The sequence below is a fragment of the Triturus cristatus genome, chromosome 8, assembly GCF_964204655.1.
Source record: "Triturus cristatus chromosome 8, aTriCri1.1, whole genome shotgun sequence".
Lineage (NCBI taxonomy): Eukaryota > Metazoa > Chordata > Amphibia > Caudata > Salamandridae > Triturus > Triturus cristatus.
The window spans coordinates 54,759,406-54,783,498 of record NC_140591.1 but is presented as its reverse complement, the minus strand read 5'-3'; the positions used below and the strand labels follow the sequence as shown (position 1 = coordinate 54,783,498).

The window sequence follows — 24,093 nt, the reverse complement described above, 5'->3', positions numbered from 1 at the left end:
TTTAACAATTATAAAAAATACAACAGAAAGCCAAAATTGCCACACTGGATGAAATAGCTCAGTTGGGAGAGCAGTAGACTGAAGATCTAAAGGTCCCTGGTTCAATCCCGGGTTTAGGCACATTTTGAACTTCTGCTTTGCATGCCACAAATGCTATTTGGAGTCAACTCATATTGACGTTGTTTATAATGATCAAAACCTTTTATCAAGCTGATCGAAAAGACAACCATTTCAACATATTTTTTACATTCTGTCTTTCTGTCAAACTTGCTTCCACCTCTCTTGTATTCAACTTTACCTGCTTTATTTGCCAATTCTTCCTTTAATTGAAAGTAAAGCTTTGCCTGCATCAGCCTCGAGTTCCCCTTATACAAAACTGTTAGTAGTCAGATGACCTAGTTTGCCTACCCTCGCCACATAGGTCTGTGTGTCTGAGTATAAGTCCATTCATAGTTTACAAACATCTTCTAACTAACTTGGCTCCTAAAAAGGAAATTCACCCATCAGACCAATTTAGCTGCTGAATAACATTGGACAATTTAACACATAACTGCACATGCAGATAGAATGACCAGGGTCTGCATTTATCTTTAACAATTATCAAAAATACAACAGAAAGCCAAAATGGCCAGCTGGATGAAATAGCTCAGTTGGGAGAGTGTTAGATTGAAAATCTAAAAGTCCCTTGTTCAATGCTGGGTTTCGGAAAAGTCTGAGAGGTTTCTTGCTTCTCACAAAATATTTCTTGGTATCAGCTCAAGTTTTTCTTTCTTTATTTATCAAAATATTTGATCAACTGATCGACAACATGATCAATTCAACATAGAATTGTCTTTCTGTCCTCCTTCTAAATTTGCTTCCACCTCTCTTGCATTCAGCTTCGACTACAAATGTTTCCTATTTCATGCTTTTTTGTAAAGTAAACTCTTGTCTGCATCAGCTTCCACTTCTCCTTGAACACAGATTTCAGTATTCAGATGACATAGCTTACCTACTCAGGCCAAATACCTCTGTGTAATATGGTGCTAGTCCATTCAGAGTAAAAAACAAAAGCTACCTAACCTGGATCCGAAAAATGCTATTTACCTATTGCACCCGTTAACTGATGAATGATACAGGACATCTTAAAACATAGCTCTAGCATGAGGTTGAGCATCTATTTTCTTGGGAAGTTTAAAAGAAAGGATGAAGACCCAAACTACCAGCAGGCCGAAATAGCCCAGTTGGGAGAGCGTTAGACTGAAGATCTAAAGGTCCCTGGTTCAATCCCGGGTTTCGGCACAATTTCAACTTCTGCTTTTCATGTCACAAAAGCTGTTTGGAGTTAAATCAACGCTCTTCTTTATCAAAACCTTTTATCAATCTGATCAACAACACAATCAATTCAACATATTATTTACTTTCTGTCTTCCTTTCAAACTTGCTTCCACCTCTCTTGTATTCAACTATTCCTCATTTATTTGCAACTTCTTGCTTTATTTTAAAGTAAAGCTTTGCCTGCATCAGCCTCCAATTCCCCTTATACAAAACTGTCAGTAGTCAGATGACATAGCTTGTACACCCTGGCCATATAGGTCTGTGTTTCAGAGTATAAGTCAATTCAGAGTTTAGAAAAAAAAATTCTACCTACCTTGTCCCCTAAAAAGGATATTCACTCATCAGACCAAGTTACCTGCTGAATGATACTGGACACTTTAACACATAACTATAAACGAAAATAGAATGACCAGGTTCTGTATGTATCGTCTACAATTATTAATAATACATCAGGAGGCCACAGGGACTTGTTGGCTGAAATATCTCAGTTGGGAGATCGTTAGACTGAAGAGCTTAAGGTACCTGATTCAATCCTGACTTTCAGCACAGTGCGAGGGGATCCTACATTCTTGCAAAATATTTCTTGAAATCAGCTCTAGTTTTTTTTTCTTTATTTCTCAAAATATTTTATCAACTGATCAACAACATGATAACTTCAACAAAAAGTTGTCTTTCTGTCCTCCTTTTAAACTTGCTTCCACCTCTCTTGCCATCAACTTTGATGACAAATTTATCCCATTTTATACTTTTTTCAAAGTAAACTCTTGTCTGCATCAGCTTTCACTTCTCCTTGAACAAAGTTGTCAGTATTGAGATGACATAGCTTACCTACTCAGGCGACATACGTCTGTGTAATACAGTGCTGGTCCACTCAGAGTTTTAAAAGAAAAACAACCTAACATTTATCCCAAAAACGCTACTCACCCATTTCACCAGTTAGCTGCTGAACAATGCAGGACACATTAAAACACAGCTCTAACCTCAGATTGAAAATCCAGGTTCTGCATCTCTGTTCTGGGATTGTTCAAAAAAAGAGGCTGAATACTATAGCTGCTGGCAGGCCGAAATAGCTCAGTTGGGAGAGTGTTAGACTGAAGATCTAAAGGTCCCTGGTTCGATCCCGGGTTTCGGCACATTTTGAACTTCTGCTTTGCATGCCACAAAGACTATTTTGAGTCAACTCATATTGACTTTGTTTATAATGATCAAAACCTTTTATCAAGATAATCGACAATACAATTAATTCAACATATTATTTACTTTCTGTCTTTCTTTCAAACTTGCTTCCACCTCTCTTGTATTCAACTTTGCCTCCTTTATTTCCCAATTCTTCCTTTAATTGAAAGTAAAGCTTTGCCTGCATCAGCCTCCAGTTCCCCTTATACAAAACTGTTAGTAGTCAGATGACCTAGCTTGCCGACCCTCGCCATATAGGTCTGTGTTTCTGAGTATAAGTCCATTCATAGTTTACAAACATCATCTAACTAACTTGGCTCCTAAAAAGGAAATTCACCCATCAGACCAATTTAGCTACTGAATAATACTGGACAATTTAACACATAACTCCACATGCAGATAGAGTGACCAGGTTCTGCATTTATCTTTAACAATTATAAAAAATACAACAGAAAGCCAAAATTGCCAGCTGGATGAAATAGCTCAGTTGGGAGAGCAGTAGACTGAAGATCTAAAGGTCCCTGGTTCAATCCCGGGTTTAGGCACATTTTGAACTTCTGCTTTGCATGCCACAAATGCTATTTGGAGTCAACTCATATTGACGTTGTTTATAATGATCAAAACCTTTTATCAAGCTGATCGATAAGACAACCATTTCAACATATTTTTTACATTCTGTCTTTCTGTCAAACTTGCTTCCACCTCTCTTGTATTCAACTTTACCTGCTTTATTTGCCAATTCTTCCTTTAATTGAAAGTAAAGCTTTGCCTGCATCAGCCTCGAGTTCCCCTTATACAAAACTGTTAGTAGTCAGATGACCTAGTTTGCCTACCCTCGCCATATAGGTCTGTGTGTCTGAGTATAAGTCCATTCATAGTTTACAAACATCTTCTAACTAACTTGGCTCCTAAAAAGGAAATTCACCCATCAGACCAATTTAGCTGCTGAATAACATTGGACAATTTAACACATAACTGCACATGCAGATAGAATGACCAGGGTCTGCATTTATCTTTAACAATTATCAAAAATACAACAGAAAGCCAAAATGGCCAGCTGGATGAAATAGCTCAGTTGGGAGAGTGTTAGATTGAAAATCTAAAAGTCCCTTGTTCAATGCTGGGTTTCGGAAAAGTCTGAGAGGTTTCTTGCTTCTCACAAAATATTTCTTGGTATCAGCTCAAGTTTTTCTTTCTTTATTTATCAAAATATTTGATCAACTGACCGACAACATGATCAATTCAACATAGAATTGTCTTTCTGTCCTCCTTCTAAATTTGCTTCCACCTCTCTTGCATTCAGCTTCGACTACAAATGTTTCCTATTTCATGCTTTTTTGTAAAGTAAACTCTTGTCTGCATCAGCTTCCACTTCTCCTTGAACACAGATTTCAGTATTCAGATGACATAGCTTACCTACTCAGGCCAAATACCTCTGTGTAATATGGTGCTAGTCCATTCAGAGTAAAAAACAAAAGCTACCTAACCTGGATCCGAAAAATGCTATTTACCTATTGCACCCGTTAACTGATGAATGATACAGGACATCTTAAAACATAGCTCTAGCATGAGGTTGAGCATCTATTTTCTTGGGAAGTTTAAAAGAAAGGATGAAGACCCAAACTACCAGCAGGCCGAAATAGCTCAGTTGGGAGAGTGTTAGACTGAAGATCTAAAGGTCCCTGGTTCAATCCCGGGTTTCGGCACAATTTCAACTTCTGCTTTTCAGTCACAAAAGCTGTTTGGAGTTAAATCAACGCTCTTCTTTATCAAAACCTTTTATCAATCTGATCAACAACACAATCAATTCAACATATTATTTACTTTCTGTCTTCTTTTCAAACTTGCTTCCACCTCTCTTGTATTCAACTATGCCTCATTTATTTGAAACTTCTTGCTTTATTTTAAAGTAAAGCTTTGCCTGCATCAGCCTCCAATTCCCCTTATACAAAACTGTCAGTAGTCAGATGACATAGCTTGTACACCCTGGCCATATAGGTCTGTGTTTCAGAGTATAAGTCAATTCAGAGTTTAGAAAAAAAAATTCTACCTACATTGTCCCCTAAAAAGGATATTCACTCATCAGACCAAGTTACCTGCTGAATGATACTGGACACTTTAACACATAACTATAAACGAAAATAGAATGACCAGGTTCTGTATGTATCGTCTACAATTATTAATAATACATCAGGAGGCCACAGGGACTTGTTGGCTGAAATATCTCAGTTGGGAGATCGTTAGACTGAAGAGCTTAAGGTACCTGATTCAATCCTGACTTTCAGCACAGTGCGAGGGGATCCTACATTCTTGCAAAATATTTCTTGAAATCAGCTCTAGTTTTTTTCTTTATTTCTCAAAATATTTTATCAACTGATCAACAACATGATAACTTCAACAAAAAGTTGTCTTTCTGTCCTCCTTCTAAACTTGCTTCCACCTCTCTTGCCATCAGCTTTGATGACGAATTTATCCCATTTTATACTTTTTTCAAAGTAAACTCTTGTCTGCATCAGCTTTCACTTCTCCTTGAACAAAGTTGTCAGTATTGAGATGACATAGCTTACCTACTCAGGCTACATACGTCTGTGTAATACAGTGCTGGTCCACTGAGAGTTTTAAAAGAAAAACGACCTAACATTTATCCCAAAAACGCTACTCACCCATTTCACCAGTTAGCTGCTGAACAATGCAGGACACATTAAAACACAGCTCTAACCTCAGATTGAAAATCCAGGTTCTGCATCTCTGTTCTGGGATTGTTCAAAAAAAGAGGCTGAATACTATAGCTGCTGGCAGGCCGAAATAGCTCAGTTGGGAGAGCGTTAGACTGAAGATCCAAAGGTCCCTGGTTCGATCCCGTGTTTCGGCACATTTTGAACTTCTGCTTTGCATGCCACAAAGACTATTTTGAGTCAACTCATATTGACTTTGTTTATAATGATCAAAACCTTTTATCAAGATAATCGACAATACAATTAATTCAACATATTATTTACTTTCTGTCTTTCTTTCAAACTTGCTTCCACCTCTCTTGTATTCAACTTTGCCTCCCTTATTTCCCAATTCTTCCTTTAATTGAAAGTAAAGCTTTGCCTGCATCAGCCTCCAGTTCCCCTTATACAAAACTGTTAGTAGTCAGATGACCTAGCTTGCCGACCCTCGCCATATAGGTCTGTGTTTCTGAGTATAAGTCCATTCATAGTTTACAAACATCATCTAACTAACTTGGCTCCTAAAAAGGAAATTCACCCATCAGACCAATTTAGCTACTGAATAATACTGGACAATTTAACACATAACTGCACATGCAGATAGAGTGACCAGGTTCTGCATTTTTCTTTAACAATTATAAAAAATACAACAGAAAGCCAAAATTTCCAGCTGGATGAAATAGCTCAGTTGGGAGAGCAGTAGACTGAAGATCTAAAGGTCCCTGGTTCAATCCCGGGTTTAGGCACATTTTGAACTTCTGCTTTGCATGCCACAAATGCTATTTGGAGTCAACTCATATTGACGTTGTTTATAATGATCAAAACCTTTTATCAAGCTGATCGATAAGACAACCATTTCAACATATTTTTTACATTCTGTCTTTCTGTCAAACTTGCTTCCTCCTCTCTTGTATTCAACTTTACCTGCTTTATTTGCCAATTCTTCCTTTAATTGAAAGTAAAGCTTTGCCTGCATCAGCCTCGAGTTCCCCTTATACAAAACTGTTAGTAGTCAGATAACCTAGTTTGCCTTCCCTCGCCATATAGGTCTGTGTGTCTGAGTATAAGTCCATTCATAGTTTACAAACATCTTCTAACTAACTTGGCTCCTAAAAAGGAAATTCACCCATCAGACCAATTTAGCTGCTGAATAATATTGGACAATTTAACACATAACTGCACATGCAGATAGAATGACCAGGGTCTGCATTTATCTTTAACAATTATCAAAAATACAACAGAAAGCCAAAATGGCCAGCTGGATGAAATAGCTCAGTTGGGAGAGTGTTAGATTGAAAATCTAAAAGTCCCTTGTTCAATGCTGGGTTTCGGAAAAGTCTGAGAGGTTTCTTGCTTCTCACAAAATATTTCTTGGTATCAGCTCAAGTTTTTCTTTCTTTATTTATCAAAATATTTGATCAACTGATCGACAACATGATCAATTCAACATAGAATTGTCTTTCTGTCCTCCTTCTAAATTTGCTTCCACCTCTCTTGCATTCAGCTTCGACTACAAATGTTTCCTATTTCATGCTTTTTTGTAAAGTAAACTCTTGTCTGCATCAGCTTCCACTTCTCCTTGAACACAGATTTCAGTATTCAGATGACATAGCTTACCTACTCAGGCCAAATACCTCTGTGTAATATGGTGCTAGTCCATTCAGAGTAAAAAACAAAAGCTACCTAACCTGGATCCGAAAAATGCTATTTACCTATTGCACCCGTTAACTGATGAATGATACAGGACATCTTAAAACATAGCTCTAGCATGAGGTTGAGCATCTATTTTCTTGGGAAGTTTAAAAGAAAGGATGAAGACCCAAACTACCAGCAGGCCGAAATAGCTCAGTTGGGAGAGCGTTAGACTGAAGATCTAAAGGTCCCTGGTTCAATCCCGGGTTTCGGCACAATTTCAACTGCTGCTTTTCATGTCACAAAAGCTGTTTGGAGTTAAATCAACGCTCTTCTTTATCAAAACCTTTTATCAATCTGATCAACAACACAATCAATTCAACATATTATTTACTTTCTGTCTTCCTTTCAAACTTGCTTCCACCTCTCTTGTATTCAACTATGCCTCATTTATTTGCAACTTCTTGCTTTATTTTAAAGTAAAGCTTTGCCTGCATCAGCCTCCAATTCCCCTTATACAAAACTGTCAGTAGTCAGATGACATAGCTTGTACACCCTGGCCATATAGGTCTGTGTTTCAGAGTATAAGTCAATTCAGAGTTTAGATAAAAAATTCTACCTACCTTGTCCCCTAAAAAGGATATTCACTCATCAGACCAAGTTACCTGCTGAATGATACTGGACACTTTAACACATAACTATAAACGAAAATAGAATGACCAGGTTCTGTATGTATCGTCTACAATTATTAATAATACATCAGGAGGCCACAGGGACTTGTTGGCTGAAATATCTCAGTTGGGAGATCGTTAGACTGAAGAGCTTAAGGTACCTGATTCAATCCTGACTTTCAGCACAGTGCGAGGGGATCCTACATTCTTGCAAAATATTTCTTGAAATCAGCTCTATTTTTTTTTTCTTTATTTCTCAAAATATTTTATCAACTGATCAACAACATGATAACTTCAACAAAAAGTTGTCTTTCTGTCCTCCTTCTAAACTTGCTTCCACCTCTCTTGCCATCAACTTTGATGACGAATTTATCCCATTTTATACTTTTTTCAAAGTAAACTCTTGTCTGCATCAGCTTTCACTTCTCCTTGAACAAAGTTGTCAGTATTGAGATGACATAGCTTACCTACTCAGGCGACATACGTCTGTGTAATACAGTGCTGGTCCACTCAGAGTTTTAAAAGAAAAACAACCTAACATTTATCCCAAAAACGCTACTCACCCATTTCACCAGTTAGCTGCTGAACAATGCAGGACACATTAAAACACAGCTCTAACCTCAGATTGAAAATCCAGGTTCTGCATCTCTGTTCTGGGATTGTTCAAAAAAAGAGGCTGAATACTATAGCTGCTGGCAGGCCGAAATAGCTCAGTTGGGAGAGTGTTAGACTGAAGATCTAAAGGTCCCTGGTTCGATCCCGGGTTTCGGCACATTTTGAACTTCTGCTTTGCATGCCACAAAGACTATTTTGAGTCAACTCATATTGACTTTGTTTATAATGATCAAAACCTTTTATCAAGATAATCGACAATACAATTAATTCAACATATTATTTACTTTCTGTCTTTCTTTCAAACTTGCTTCCACCTCTCTTGTATTCAACTTTGCCTCCTTTATTTCCCAATTCTTCCTTTAATTGAAAGTAAAGCTTTGCCTGCATCAGCCTCCAGTTCCCCTTATACAAAACTGTTAGTAGTCAGATGACCTAGCTTGCCGACCCTCGCCATATAGGTCTGTGTTTCTGAGTATAAGTCCATTCATAGTTTACAAACATCATCTAACTAACTTGGCTCCTAAAAAGGAAATTCACCCATCAGACCAATTTAGCTACTGAATAATACTGGACAATTTAACACATAACTGCACATGCAGATAGAGTGACCAGGTTCTGCATTTATCTTTAACAATTATAAAAAATACAACAGAGAGCAAAAATTGCCAGCTGGATGAAATAGCTCAGTTGGGAGAGCAGTAGACTGAAGATCTAAAGGTCCCTGGTTCAATCCCGGGTTTAGGCACATTTTGAACTTCTGCTTTGCATGCCACAAATGCTATTTGGAGTCAACTCATATTGACGTTGCTTATAATGATCAAAACCTTTTATCAAGCTGATCGATAAGACAACCATTTCAACATATTTTTTACATTCTGTCTTTCTGTCAAACTTGCTTCCACCTCTCTTGTATTCAACTTTACCTGCTTTATTTGCCAATTCTTCCTTTAATTGAAAGTAAAGCTTTGCCTGCATCAGCCTCGAGTTCCCCTTATACAAAACTGTTAGTAGTCAGATGACCTAGTTTGCCTACCCTCGCCACATAGGTCTGTGTGTCTGAGTATAAGTCCATTCATAGTTTACAAACATCTTCTAACTAACTTGGCTCCTAAAAAGGAAATTCACCCATCAGACCAATTTAGCTGCTGAATAACATTGGACAATTTAACACATAACTGCACATGCAGATAGAATGACCAGGGTCTGCATTTATCTTTAACAATTATCAAAAATACAACAGAAAGCCAAAATGGCCAGCTGGATGAAATAGCTCAGTTGGGAGAGTGTTAGATTGAAAATCTAAAAGTCCCTTGTTCAATGCTGGGTTTCGGAAAAGTCTGAGAGGTTTCTAGCTTCTCACAAAATATTTCTTGGTATCAGCTCAAGTTTTTCTTTCTTTATTTATCAAAATATTTGATCAACTGATCGACAACATGATCAATTCAACATAGAATTGTCTTTCTGTCCTCCTTCTAAATTTGCTTCCACCTCTCTTGCATTCAGCTTCGACTACAAATGTTTCCTATTTCATGCTTTTTTGTAAAGTAAACTCTTGTCTGCATCAGCTTCCACTTCTCCTTGAACACAGATTTCAGTATTCAGATGACATAGCTTACCTACTCAGGCCAAATACCTCTGTGTAATATGGTGCTAGTCCATTCAGAGTAAAAAAAAAAGCTACCTAACCTGGATCCGAAAAATGCTATTTACCTATTGCACCCGTTAACTGATGAATGATACAGGACATCTTAAAACATAGCTCTAGCATGAGGTTGAGCATCTATTTTCTTGGGAAGTTTAAAAGAAAGGATGAAGACCAAAACTACCAGCAGGCTGAAATAGCTCAGTTGGGAGAGTGTTAGACTGAAGATCTAAAGGTCCCTGGTTCAATCCCGGGTTTCGGCACAATTTCAACTTCTGCTTTTCAGTCACAAAAGCTGTTTGGAGTTAAATCAACGCTCTTCTTTATCAAAACCTTTTATCAATCTGATCAACAACACAATCAATTCAACATATTATTTACTTTCTGTCTTCTTTTCAAACTTGCTTCCACCTCTCTTGTATTCAACTATGCCTCATTTATTTGAAACTTCTTGCTTTATTTTAAAGTAAAGCTTTGCCTGCATCAGCCTCCAATTCCCCTTATACAAAACTGTCAGTAGTCAGATGACATAGCTTGTACACCCTGGCCATATAGGTCTGTGTTTCAGAGTATAAGTCAATTCAGAGTTTAGAAAAAAAATTTCTACCTACATTGTCCCCTAAAAAGGATATTCACTCATCAGACCAAGTTACCTGCTGAATGATACTGGACACTTTAACACATAACTATAAACGAAAATAGAATGACCAGGTTCTGTATGTATCGTCTACAATTATTAATAATACATCAGGAGGCCACAGGGACTTGTTGGCTGAAATATCTCAGTTGGGAGATCGTTAGACTGAAGAGCTTAAGGTACCTGATTCAATCCTGACTTTCAGCACAGTGCGAGGGGATCCTACATTCTTGCAAAATATTTCTTGAAATCAGCTCTAGTTTTTTTCTTTATTTCTCAAAATATTTTATCAACTGATCAACAACATGATAACTTCAACAAAAAGTTGTCTTTCTGTCCTCCTTCTAAACTTGCTTCCACCTCTCTTGCCATCAGCTTTGATGACGAATTTATCCCATTTTATACTTTTTTCAAAGTAAACTCTTGTCTGCATCAGCTTTCACTTCTCCTTGAACAAAGTTGTCAGTATTGAGATGACATAGCTTACCTACTCAGGCGACATACGTCTGTGTAATACAGTGCTGGTCCACTGAGAGTTTTAAAAGAAAAACGACCTAACATTTATCCCAAAAACGCTACTCACCCATTTCACCAGTTAGCTGCTGAACAATGCAGGACACATTAAAACACAGCTCTAACCTCAGATTGAAAATCCAGGTTCTGCATCTCTGTTCTGGGATTGTTCAAAAAAAGAGGCTGAATACTATAGCTGCTGGCAGGCCGAAATAGCTCAGTTGGGAGAGCGTTAGACTGAAGATCCAAAGGTCCCTGGTTCGATCCCGTGTTTCGGCACATTTTGAACTTCTGCTTTGCATGCCACAAAGACTATTTTGAGTCAACTCATATTGACTTTGTTTATAATGATCAAAACCTTTTATCAAGATAATCGACAATACAATTAATTCAACATATTATTTACTTTCTGTCTTTCTTTCAAACTTGCTTCCACCTCTCTTGTATTCAACTTTGCCTCCCTTATTTCCCAATTCTTCCTTTAATTGAAAGTAAAGCTTTGCCTGCATCAGCCTCCAGTTCCCCTTATACAAAACTGTTAGTAGTCAGATGACCTAGCTTGCCGACCCTCGCCATATAGGTCTGTGTTTCTGAGTATAAGTCCATTCATAGTTTACAAACATCATCTAACTAACTTGGCTCCTAAAAAGGAAATTCACCCATCAGACCAATTTAGCTACTGAATAATACTGGACAATTTAACACATAACTGCACATGCAGATAGAGTGACCAGGTTCTGCATTTTTCTTTAACAATTATAAAAAATACAACAGAAAGCCAAAATTGCCAGCTGGATGAAATAGCTCAGTTGGGAGAGCAGTAGACTGAAGATCTAAAGGTCCCTGGTTCAATCCCGGGTTTAGGCACATTTTGAACTTCTGCTTTGCATGCCACAAATGCTATTTGGAGTCAACTCATATTGACGTTGTTTATAATGATCAAAACCTTTTATCAAGCTGATCGATAAGACAACCATTTCAACATATTTTTTACATTCTGTCTTTCTGTCAAACTTGCTTCCACCTCTCTTGTATTCAACTTTACCTGCTTTATTTGCCAATTCTTCCTTTAATTGAAAGTAAAGCTTTGCCTGCATCAGCCTCGAGTTCCCCTTATACAAAACTGTTAGTAGTCAGATAACCTAGTTTGCCTACCCTCGCCATATAGGTCTGTGTGTCTGAGTATAAGTCCATTCATAGTTTACAAACATCTTCTAACTAACTTGGCTCCTAAAAAGGAAATTCACCCATCAGACCAATTTAGCTGCTGAATAATATTGGACAATTTAACACATAACTGCACATGCAGATAGAATGACCAGGGTCTGCATTTATCTTTAACAATTATCAAAAATAGAACAGAAAGCCAAAATGGCCAGCTGGATGAAATAGCTCAGTTGGGAGAGTGTTAGATTGAAAATCTAAAAGTCCCTTGTTCAATGCTGGGTTTCGGAAAAGTCTGAGAGGTTTCTTGCTTCTCACAAAATATTTCTTGGTATCAGCTCAAGTTTTTCTTTCTTTATTTATCAAAATATTTGATCAACTGATCGACAACATGATCAATTCAACATAGAATTGTCTTTCTGTCCTCCTTCTAAATTTGCTTCCACCTCTCTTGCATTCAGCTTCGACTACAAATGTTTCCTATTTCATGCTTTTTTGTAAAGTAAACTCTTGTCTGCATCAGCTTCCACTTCTCCTTGAACACAGATTTCAGTATTCAGATGACATAGCTTACCTACTCATGCCAAATACCTCTGTGTAATATGGTGCTAGTCCATTCAGAGTAAAAAAAAAAGCTACCTAACCTGGATCCGAAAAATGCTATTTACCTATTGCACCCGTTAACTGATGAATGATACAGGACATCTTAAAACATAGCTCTAGCATGAGGTTGAGCATCTATTTTCTTGGGAAGTTTAAAAGAAAGGATGAAGACCCAAACTACCAGCAGGCCGAAATAGCTCAGTTGGGAGAGCGTTAGACTGAAGATCTAAAGGTCCCTGGTTCAATCCCGGGATTCGGCACAATTTCAACTTCTGCTTTTCATGTCACAAAAGCTGTTTGGAGTTAAATCAACGCTCTTCTTTATCAAAACCTTTTATCAATCTGATCAACAACACAATCAATTCAACATATTATTTACTTTCTGTCTTCCTTTCAAACTTGCTTCCACCTCTCTTGTATTCAACTATGCCTCATTTATTTGCAACTTCTTGCTTTATTTTAAAGTAAAGCTTTGCCTGCATCAGCCTCCAATTCCCCTTATACAAAACTGTCAGTAGTCAGATGACATAGCTTGTACACCCTGGCCATATAGGTCTGTGTTTCAGAGTATAAGTCAATTCAGAGTTTAGAAAAAAAAATTCTACCTACATTGTCCCCTAAAAAGGATATTCACTCATCAGACCAAGTTACCTGCTGAATGATACTGGACACTTTAACACATAACTATAAACGAAAATAGAATGACCAGGTTCTGTATGTATCGTCTACAATTATTAATAATACATCAGGAGGCCACAGGGACTTGTTGGCTGAAATATCTCAGTTGGGAGATCGTTAGACTGAAGAGCTTAAGGTACCTGATTCAATCCTGACTTTCAGCACAGTGCGAGGGGATCCTACATTCTTGCAAAATATTTCTTGAAATCAGCTCTAGTTTTTTTCTTTATTTCTCAAAATATTTTATCAACTGATCAACAACATGATAACTTCAACAAAAAGTTGTCTTTCTGTCCTCCTTCTAAACTTGCTTCCACCTCTCTTGCCATCAACTTTGATGACAAATGTATCCCATTTTATACTTTTTTCAAAGTAAACTCTTGTCTGCATCAGCTTTCACTTCTCCTTGAACAAAGTTGTCAGTATTGAGATGACATAGCTTACCTACTCAGGCGACATACGTCTGTGTAATACAGTGCTGGTCCACTTAGAGTTTTAAAAGAAAAACGACCTAACATTTATCCCAAAAACGCTACTCACCCTTTCACCAGTTAGCTGCTGAACAATGCAGGACACATTAAAACACAGCTCTAACCTCAGATTGAAAATCCAGGTTCTGCATCTCTGTTCTGGGATTGTTCAAAAAAAGAGGCTGAATACTATAGCTGCTGGCAGGCCGAAATAGCTCAGTTGGGAGAGCGTTAGACTGAAGATCTAAAGGTCCCTGGTTCGATCCCGGGTTTCAGCACATTTTGAACTTCTGCTTTGCATGCCACAAAGACTATTTTGAGTCAACTCATATTGACTTTGTTTATAATGATCAAAACCTTTTATCAAGATAATCGACAATACAATTAATTCAACATATTATTTACTTTCTGTCTTTCTTTCAAACTTGCTTCCACCTCTCTTGTATTCAACTTTGCCTCCCTTATTTCCCAATTCTTCCTTTAATTGAAAGTAAAGCTTTGCCTGCATCAGCCTCCAGTTCCCCTTATACAAAACTGTTAGTAGTCAGATGACCTAGCTTGCCGACCCTCGCCATATAGGTCTGTGTTTCTGAGTATAAGTCCATTCATAGTTTACAAACATCATCTAACTAACTTGGCTCCTAAAAAGGAAATTCACCCATCAGACCAATTTAGCTACTGAATAATACTGGACAATTTAACACATAACTGCACATGCAGATAGAGTGACCAGGTTCTGCATTTTTCTTTAACAATTATAAAAAATACAACAGAAAGCCAAAATTGCCAGCTGGATGAAATAGCTCAGTTGGGAGAGCAGTAGACTGAAGATCTAAAGGTCCCTGGTTCAATCCCGGGTTTAGGCACATTTTGAACTTCTGCTTTGCATGCCACAAATGCTATTTGGAGTCAACTCATATTGACGTTGTTTATAATGATCAAAACCTTTTATCAAGCTGATCGATAAGACAACCATTTCAACATATTTTTTACATTCTGTCTTTCTGTCAAACTTGCTTCCACCTCTCTTGTATTCAACTTTACCTGCTTTATTTGCCAATTCTTCCTTTAATTGAAAGTAAAGCTTTGCCTGCATCAGCCTCGAGTTCCCCCTTATACACAACTGTTAGTAGTCAGATAACCTAGTTTGCCTACCCTCGCCATATAGGTCTGTGTGTCTGAGTATAAGTCCATTCATAGTTTACAAACATCTTCTAACTAACTTGGCTCCTAAAAAGGAAATTCACCCATCAGACCAATTTAGCTGCTGAATAATATTGGACAATTTAACACATAACTGCACATGCAGATAGAATGACCAGGGTCTGCATTTATCTTTAACAATTATCAAAAATACAACAGAAAGCCAAAATGGCCAGCTGGATGAAATAGCTCAGTTGGGAGAGTGTTAGATTGAAAATCTAAAAGTCCCTTGTTCAATGCTGGGTTTCGGAAAAGTCTGAGAGGTTTCTTGCTTCTCACAAAATATTTCTTGGTATCAGCTCAAGTTTTTCTTTCTTTATTTATCAAAATATTTGATCAACTGATCGACAACATGATCAATTCAACATAGAATTGTCTTTCTGTCCTCCTTCTAAATTTGCTTCCACCTCTCTTGCATTCAGCTTCGACTACAAATGTTTCCTATTTCATGCTTTTTTGTAAAGTAAACTCTTGTCTGCATCAGCTTCCACTTCTCCTTGAACACAGATTTCAGTATTCAGATGACATAGCTTACCTACTCAGGCCAAATACCTCTGTGTAATATGGTGCTAGTCCATTCAGAGTAAAAAACAAAAGCTACCTAACCTGGATCCGAAAAATGCTATTTACCTATTGCACCCGTTAACTGATGAATGATACAGGACATCTTAAAACATAGCTCTAGCATGAGGTTGAGCATCTATTTTCTTGGGAAGTTTAAAAGAAAGGATGAAGACCCAAACTACCAGCAGGCCGAAATAACTCAGTTGGGAGAGCGTTAGACTGAAGATCTAAAGGTCCCTGGTTCAATCCCGTGTTTCGGCACAATTTCAACTTCTGCTTTTCATGTCACAAAAGCTGTTTGGAGTTAAATCAACGCTCTTCTTTATCAAAACCTTTTATCAATCTGATCAACAACACAATCAATTCAACATATTATTTACTTTCTGTCTTCCTTTCAAACTTGCTTCCACCTCTCTTGTATTCAACTATGCCTCATTTATTTGCAACTTCTTGCTTTATTTTAAAGTAAAGCTTTGCCTGCATCAGCCTCCAATTCCCCTTATACAAAACTGTCAGTAGTCAGATGACATAGCTTGTACACCCTGGCCATATAGGTCTGTGTTTCAGAGTATAAGTCAATTCAGAGTTTAGAAAAAAAAATTCTACCTACCTTGTCCCCTAAAAAGGATATTCACTCATCAGACCAAGTTACCTGCTGAATGATACTGGACACTTTAACACATAACTATAAACGAAAATAGAATGACCTGGTTCTGTATGTATCGTCTACAATTATTAATAATACATCAGGAGGCCACAGGGACTTGTTGGCTGAAATATCTCAGTTGGGAGATCGTTAGACTGAAGAGCTTAAGGTACCTGATTCAATCCTGACTTTCAGCACAGTGCGAGGGGATCCTACATTCTTGCAAAATATTTCTTGAAATCAGCTCTAGTTTTTTTTTCTTTATTTCTCAAAATATTTTATCAACTGATCAACAACATGATAACTTCAACAAAAAGTTGTCTTTCTGTCCTCCTTCTAAACTTGCTTCCACCTCTCTTGCCATCAACTTTGATGACGAATTTATCCCATTTTATACTTTTTTCAAAGTAAACTCTTGTCTGCATCAGCTTTCACTTCTCCTTGAACAAAGTTGTCAGTATTGAGATGACATAGCTTACCTACTCAGGCGACATACGTCTGTGTAATACAGTGCTGGTCCACTCAGAGTTTTAAAAGAAAAACAACCTAACATTTATCCCAAAAACGCTACTCACCCATTTCACCAGTTAGCTGCTGAACAATGCAGGACACATTAAAACACAGCTCTAACCTCAGATTGAAAATCCAGGTTCTGCATCTCTGTTCTGGGATTGTTCAAAAAAAGAGGCTGAATACTATAGCTGCTGGCAGGCCGAAATAGCTCAGTTGGGAGAGTGTTAGACTGAAGATCTAAAGGTCCCTGGGTCGATCCCGGGTTTCGGCACATTTTGAACTTCTGCTTTGCATGCCACAAAGACTATTTTGAGTCAACTCATATTGACTTTGTTTATAATGATCAAAACCTTTTATCAAGATAATCGACAATACAATTAATTCAACATATTATTTACTTTCTGTCTTTCTTTCAAACTTGCTTCCACCTCTCTTGTATTCAACTTTGCCTCCTTTATTTCCCAATTCTTCCTTTAATTGAAAGTAAAGCTTTGCCTGCATCAGCCTCCAGTTCCCCTTATACAAAACTGTTAGTAGTCAGATGACCTAGCTTGCCGACCCTCGCCATATAGGTCTGTGTTTCTGAGTATAAGTCCATTCATAGTTTACAAACATCATCTAACTAACTTGGCTCCTAAAAAGGAAATTCACCCATCAGACCAATTTAGCTACTGAATAATACTGGCCAATTTAACACATAACTGCACATGCAGATAGAGTGACCAGGTTCTGCATTTATCTTTAACAATTATAAAAAATACAACAGAAAGCCAAAATTGCCAGCTGGATGAAATAGCTCAGTTGGGAGAGCAGTAGACTGAAGATCTAAAGGTCCCTGGTTCAATCCCGGGTTTAGGCACATTTTGAACTTCTGCTTTGCATGCCACAAATGCTATTTGGAGTCAACTCATATTGACGTTGTTTATAATGATCAAAACCTTTTATCAAGCTGATCGATAAGACAACCATTTCAACATATTTTTTACATTCTGTCTTTCTGTCAAACTTGCTTCCACCTCTCTTGTATTCAACTTTACCTGCTTTATTTGCCAATTCTTCCTTTAATTGAAAGTAAAGCTTTGCCTGCATCAGCCTCGAGTTCCCCTTATACAAAACTGTTAGTAGTCAGATGACCTAGTTTGCCTACCCTCGCCATATAGGTCTGTGTGTCTGAGTATAAGTCCATTCATAGTTTACAAACATCTTCTAACTAACTTGGCTCCTAAAAAGGAAATTCACCCATCAGACCAATTTAGCTGCTGAATAATATTGGACAATTTAACACATAACTGCACATGCAGATAGAATGACCAGGGTCTGCATTTATCTTTAACAATTATCAAAAATACAACAGAAAGCCAAAATGGCCAGCTGGATGAAATAGCTCAGATGCAAAAAGAGTGTTAGATTGAAAATCTAAAAGTCCCTTGTTCAATGCTGGGTTTCGGAAAAGTCTGAGAGGTTTCTTGCTTCTCACAAAATATTTCTTGGTATCAGCTCAAGTTTTTCTTTCTTTATTTATCAAAATATTTGATCAACTGATCGACAACATGATCAATTCAACATAGAATTGTCTTTCTGTCCTCCTTCTAAATTTGCTTCCACCTCTCTTGCATTCAGCTTCGACTACAAATGTTTCCTATTTCATGCTTTTTTGTAAAGTAAACTCTTGTCTGCATCAGCTTCCACTTCTCCTTGAACACAGATTTCAGTATTCAGATGACATAGCTTACCTACTCATGCCAAATACCTCTGTGTAATATGGTGCTAGTCCATTCAGAGTAAAAAAAAAAGCTACCTAACCTGGATCCGAAAAATGCTATTTACCTATTGCACCCGTTAACTGATGAATGATACAGGACATCTTAAAACATAGCTCTAGCATGAGGTTGAGCATCTATTTTCTTGGGAAGTTTAAAAGAAAGGATGAAGACCCAAACTACCAGCAGGCCGAAATAGCTCAGTTGGGAGAGCGTTAGACTGAAGATCTAAAGGTCCCTGGTTCAATCCCGGGATTCGGCACAATTTCAACTTCTGCTTTTCATGTCACAAAAGCTGTTTGGAGTTAAATCAACGCTCTTCTTTATCAAAACCTTTTATCAATCTGATCAACAACACAATCAATTCAACATATTATTTACTTTCTGTCTTCCTTTCAAACTTGCTTCCACCTCTCTTGTATTCAACTATGCCTCATTTATTTGCAACTTCTTGCTTTATTTTAAAGTAAAGCTTTGCCTGCATCAGCCTCCAATTCCCCTTATACAAAACTGTCAGTAGTCAGATGACATAGCTTGTACACCCTGGCCATATAGGTCTGTGTTTCAGAGTATAAGTCAATTCAGAGTTTAGAAAAAAAAATTCTACCTACATTGTCCCCTAAAAAGGATATTCACTCATCAGACCAAGTTACCTGCTGAATGATACTGGACACTTTAACACATAACTATAAACGAAAATAGAATGACCAGGTTCTGTATGTATCGTCTACAATTATTAATAATACATCAGGAGGCCACAGGGACTTGTTGGCTGAAATATCTCAGTTGGGAGATCGTTAGACTGAAGAGCTTAAGGTACCTGATTCAATCCTGACTTTCAGCACAGTGCGAGGGGATCCTACATTCTTGCAAAATATTTCTTGAAATCAGCTCTAGTTTTTTTCTTTATTTCTCAAAATATTTTATCAACTGATCAACAACATGATAACTTCAACAAAAAGTTGTCTTTCTGTCCTCCTTCTAAACTTGCTTCCACCTCTCTTGCCATCAACTTTGATGACAAATGTATCCCATTTTATACTTTTTTCAAAGTAAACTCTTGTCTGCATCAGCTTTCACTTCTCCTTGAACAAAGTTGTCAGTATTGAGATGACATAGCTTACCTACTCAGGCGACATACGTCTGTGTAATACAGTGCTGGTCCACTTAGAGTTTTAAAAGAAAAACGACCTAACATTTATCCCAAAAACGCTACTCACCCTTTCACCAGTTAGCTGCTGAACAATGCAGGACACATTAAAACACAGCTCTAACCTCAGATTGAAAATCCAGGTTCTGCATCTCTGTTCTGGGATTGTTCAAAAAAAGAGGCTGAATACTATAGCTGCTGGCAGGCCGAAATAGCTCAGTTGGGAGAGCGTTAGACTGAAGATCTAAAGGTCCCTGGTTCGATCCCGGGTTTCGGCACATTTTGAACTTCTGCTTTGCATGCCACAAAGACTATTTTGAGTCAACTCATATTGACTTTGTTTATAATGATCAAAACCTTTTATCAAGATAATCGACAATACAATTAATTCAACATATTATTTACTTTCTGTCTTTCTTTCAAACTTGCTTCCACCTCTCTTGTATTCAACTTTGCCTCCCTTATTTCCCAATTCTTCCTTTAATTGAAAGTAAAGCTTTGCCTGCATCAGCCTCCAGTTCCCCTTATACAAAACTGTTAGTAGTCAGATGACCTAGCTTGCCGACCCTCGCCATATAGGTCTGTGTTTCTGAGTATAAGTCCATTCATAGTTTACAAACATCATCTAACTAACTTGGCTCCTAAAAAGGAAATTCACCCATCAGACCAATTTAGCTACTGAATAATACTGGACAATTTAACACATAACTGCACATGCAGATAGAGTGACCAGGTTCTGCATTTTTCTTTAACAATTATAAAAAATACAACAGAAAGCCAAAATTGCCAGCTGGATGAAATAGCTCAGTTGGGAGAGCAGTAGACTGAAGATCTAAAGGTCCCTGGTTCAATCCCGGGTTTAGGCACATTTTGAACTTCTGCTTTGCATGCCACAAATGCTATTTGGAGTCAACTCATATTGACGTTGTTTATAATGATCAAAACCTTTTATCAAGCTGATCGATAAGACAACCATTTCAACATATTTTTTACATTCTGTCTTTCTGTCAAACTTGCTTCCACCTCTCTTGTATTCAACTTTACCTGCTTTATTTGCCAATTCTTCCTTTAATTGAAAGTAAAGCTTTGCCTGCATCAGCCTCGAGTTCCCCCTTATACACAACTGTTAGTAGTCAGATAACCTAGTTTGCCTACCCTCGCCATATAGGTCTGTGTGTCTGAGTATAAGTCCATTCATAGTTTACAAACATCTTCTAACTAACTTGGCTCCTAAAAAGGAAATTCACCCATCAGACCAATTTAGCTGCTGAATAATATTGGACAATTTAACACATAACTGCACATGCAGATAGAATGACCAGGGTCTGCATTTATCTTTAACAATTATCAAAAATACAACAGAAAGCCAAAATGGCCAGCTGGATGAAATAGCTCAGTTGGGAGAGTGTTAGATTGAAAATCTAAAAGTCCCTTGTTCAATGCTGGGTTTCGGAAAAGTCTGAGAGGTTTCTTGCTTCTCACAAAATATTTCTTGGTATCAGCTCAAGTTTTTCTTTCTTTATTTATCAAAATATTTGATCAACTGATCGACAACATGATCAATTCAACATAGAATTGTCTTTCTGTCCTCCTTCTAAATTTGCTTCCACCTCTCTTGCATTCAGCTTCGACTACAAATGTTTCCTATTTCATGCTTTTTTGTAAAGTAAACTCTTGTCTGCATCAGCTTCCACTTCTCCTTGAACACAGATTTCAGTATTCAGATGACATAGCTTACCTACTCAGGCCAAATACCTCTGTGTAATATGGTGCTAGTCCATTCAGAGTAAAAAACAAAAGCTACCTAACCTGGATCCGAAAAATGCTATTTACCTATTGCACCCGTTAACTGATGAATGATACAGGACATCTTAAAACATAGCTCTAGCATGAGGTTGAGCATCTATTTTCTTGGGAAGTTTAAAAGAAAGGATGAAGACCCAAACTACCAGCAGGCCGAAATAACTCAGTTGGGAGAGCGTTAGACTGAAGATCTAAAGGTCCCTGGTTCAATCCCGTGTTTCGGCACAATTTCAACTTCTGCTTTTCATGTCACAAAAGCTGTTTGGAGTTAAATCAACGCTCTTCTTTATCAAAACCTTTTATCAATCTGATCAACAACACAATCAATTCAACATATTATTTACTTTCTGTCTTCCTTTCAAACTTGCTTCCACCTCTCTTGTATTCAACTATGCCTCATTTATTTGCAACTTCTTGCTTTATTTTAAAGTAAAGCTTTGCCTGCATCAGCCTCCAATTCCCCTTATACAAAACTGTCAGTAGTCAGATGACATAGCTTGTACACCCTGGCCATATAGGTCTGTGTTTCAGAGTATAAGTCAATTCAGAGTTTAGAAAAAAAAATTCTACCTACCTTGTCCCCTAAAAAGGATATTCACTCATCAGACCAAGTTACCTGCTGAATGATACTGGACACTTTAACACATAACTATAAACGAAAATAGAATGACCTGGTTCTGTATGTATCGTCTACAATTATTAATAATACATCAGGAGGCCACAGGGACTTGTTGGCTGAAATATCTCAGTTGGGAGATCGTTAGACTGAAGAGCTTAAGGTACCTGATTCAATCCTGACTTTCAGCACAGTGCGAGGGGATCCTACATTCTTGCAAAATATTTCTTGAAATCAGCTCTAGTTTTTTTTTCTTTATTTCTCAAAATATTTTATCAACTGATCAACAACATGATAACTTCAACAAAAAGTTGTCTTTCTGTCCTCCTTCTAAACTTGCTTCCACCTCTCTTGCCATCAACTTTGATGACGAATTTATCCCATTTTATACTTTTTTCAAAGTAAACTCTTGTCTGCATCAGCTTTCACTTCTCCTTGAACAAAGTTGTCAGTATTGAGATGACATAGCTTACCTACTCAGGCGACATACGTCTGTGTAATACAGTGCTGGTCCACTCAGAGTTTTAAAAGAAAAACAACCTAACATTTATCCCAAAAACGCTACTCACCCATTTCACCAGTTAGCTGCTGAACAATGCAGGACACATTAAAACACAGCTCTAACCTCAGATTGAAAATCCAGGTTCTGCATCTCTGTTCTGGGATTGTTCAAAAAAAGAGGCTGAATACTATAGCTGCTGGCAGGCCGAAATAGCTCAGTTGGGAGAGTGTTAGACTGAAGATCTAAAGGTCCCTGGGTTGATCCCGGGTTTCGGCACATTTTGAACTTCTGCTTTGCATGCCACAAAGACTATTTTGAGTCAACTCATATTGACTTTGTTTATAATGATCAAAACCTTTTATCAAGATAATCGACAATACAATTAATTCAACATATTATTTACTTTCTGTCTTTCTTTCAAACTTGCTTCCACCTCTCTTGTATTCAACTTTGCCTCCTTTATTTCCCAATTCTTCCTTTAATTGAAAGTAAAGCTTTGCCTGCATCAGCCTCCAGTTCCCCTTATACAAAACTGTTAGTAGTCAGATGACCTAGCTTGCCGACCCTCGCCATATAGGTCTGTGTTTCTGAGTATAAGTCCATTCATAGTTTACAAACATCATCTAACTAACTTGGCTCCTAAAAAGGAAATTCACCCATCAGACCAATTTAGCTACTGAATAATACTGGCCAATTTAACACATAACTGCACATGCAGATAGAGTGACCAGGTTCTGCATTTATCTTTAACAATTATAAAAAATACAACAGAAAGCCAAAATTGCCAGCTGGATGAAATAGCTCAGTTGGGAGAGCAGTAGACTGAAGATCTAAAGGTCCCTGGTTCAATCCCGGGTTTAGGCACATTTTGAACTTCTGCTTTGCATGCCACAAATGCTATTTGGAGTCAACTCATATTGACGTTGTTTATAATGATCAAAACCTTTTATCAAGCTGATCGATAAGACAACCATTTCAACATATTTTTTACATTCTGTCTTTCTGTCAAACTTGCTTCCACCTCTCTTGTATTCAACTTTACCTGCTTTATTTGCCAATTCTTCCTTTAATTGAAAGTAAAGCTTTGCCTGCATCAGCCTCGAGTTCCCCTTATACAAAACTGTTAGTAGTCAGATGACCTAGTTTGCCTACCCTCGCCATATAGGTCTGTGTGTCTGAGTATAAGTCCATTCATAGTTTACAAACATCTTCTAACTAACTTGGCTCCTAAAAAGGAAATTCACCCATCAGACCAATTTAGCTGCTGAATAATATTGGACAATTTAACACATAACTGCACATGCAGATAGAATGACCAGGGTCTGCATTTATCTTTAACAATTATCAAAAATACAACAGAAAGCCAAAATGGCCAGCTGGATGAAATAGCTCAGATGCAAAAAGAGTGTTAGATTGAAAATCTAAAAGTCCCTTGTTCAATGCTGGGTTTCGGAAAAGTCTGAGAGGTTTCTTGCTTCTCACAAAATATTTCTTGGTATCAGCT

At 37.6% G+C, this 24,093-nt stretch overlaps 5 non-coding genes across 5 annotated transcripts; all 5 read left to right on the top strand.

The window, feature by feature from the left end:
• Positions 1-2,377: 2,377 nt before the first annotated feature.
• TRNAF-GAA (transfer RNA phenylalanine (anticodon GAA)) lies at positions 2,378-2,450 on the top strand. Its single transcript has one exon. It is a non-coding gene; the product is annotated as a tRNA-Phe (tRNA).
• Positions 2,451-4,126: 1,676 nt separating this feature from the next.
• Positions 4,127-4,199, top strand: TRNAF-GAA (transfer RNA phenylalanine (anticodon GAA)). The gene has a single exon. It is a non-coding gene; the product is annotated as a tRNA-Phe (tRNA).
• A 2,842-nt stretch (positions 4,200-7,041) lies between these two features.
• TRNAF-GAA (transfer RNA phenylalanine (anticodon GAA)) lies at positions 7,042-7,114 on the top strand. The gene has a single exon. It is a non-coding gene; the product is annotated as a tRNA-Phe (tRNA).
• A 1,095-nt stretch (positions 7,115-8,209) lies between these two features.
• On the top strand, positions 8,210-8,282 carry TRNAF-GAA (transfer RNA phenylalanine (anticodon GAA)). Its single transcript has one exon. It is a non-coding gene; the product is annotated as a tRNA-Phe (tRNA).
• An 11,591-nt stretch (positions 8,283-19,873) lies between these two features.
• On the top strand, positions 19,874-19,946 carry TRNAF-GAA (transfer RNA phenylalanine (anticodon GAA)). Its single transcript has one exon. It is a non-coding gene; the product is annotated as a tRNA-Phe (tRNA).
• The last annotated feature ends 4,147 nt before the right edge of the window (positions 19,947-24,093 follow it).